Source organism: Octopus bimaculoides, chromosome 7 (genome assembly GCF_001194135.2).
Source record: "Octopus bimaculoides isolate UCB-OBI-ISO-001 chromosome 7, ASM119413v2, whole genome shotgun sequence".
Lineage (NCBI taxonomy): Eukaryota > Metazoa > Mollusca > Cephalopoda > Octopoda > Octopodidae > Octopus > Octopus bimaculoides.
The window spans coordinates 14,077,006-14,077,692 of NC_068987.1; the positions used below are offsets into that span (position 1 = coordinate 14,077,006).

Consider the following 687-nt stretch of genomic DNA (forward strand, 5'->3'; position numbering starts at 1 on the left):
CCACACACCCACACACACATATATATATATAATAATACAAAGAATATATATGCATGTATACACACATATATGTACATACTTACATCTACATGTGTATATAGATGCACATCAGAGTACAGGACATTAGAAAAATGAACTACAGACAACGGAACGAACACATAGGAAAACAGATAGCCACTTGGTACTCATGTGTATATAAGTGTATGAATGTAGACATACATGTATATACAGAGAAACAAACGTATAAAAACACATACATATATAGAGAGAGAGAGAGACACACATGTACACAGGCACGTATATATATACACATGTATACAGACGTAATATTTACGTACAGACGTCACACTTGTATATATATACATGTATAGACATATATATGTATGTATATATATATATATATTTACTTGTATATATACATGCATAGACATGTGTGTATATATGTATATATATATATATACTTGTATATATACATGTATAGACATATATATATACTTGTATATATACATGTATAGACATATATATATATATTACTTGTATATATACATGTATAGACATATATATGTATGTATATATATATATATTTACTTGTATATATACATGCATAGACATGTGTATATATATATATATATATATATACTTGTATATATACATGCATAGACATGTGTGTATATATATATATATATA

General features: G+C 25.2%; 1 protein-coding gene across 2 annotated transcripts in view; it reads right to left on the bottom strand.

The window, feature by feature from the left end:
• LOC106871126 (RNA-binding protein 47) overlaps window positions 1-687 on the bottom strand; it is a 54,268-nt gene that overhangs the window by 52,199 nt on the left and 1,382 nt on the right. The gene's annotated exons all lie outside the window — the stretch shown is intronic.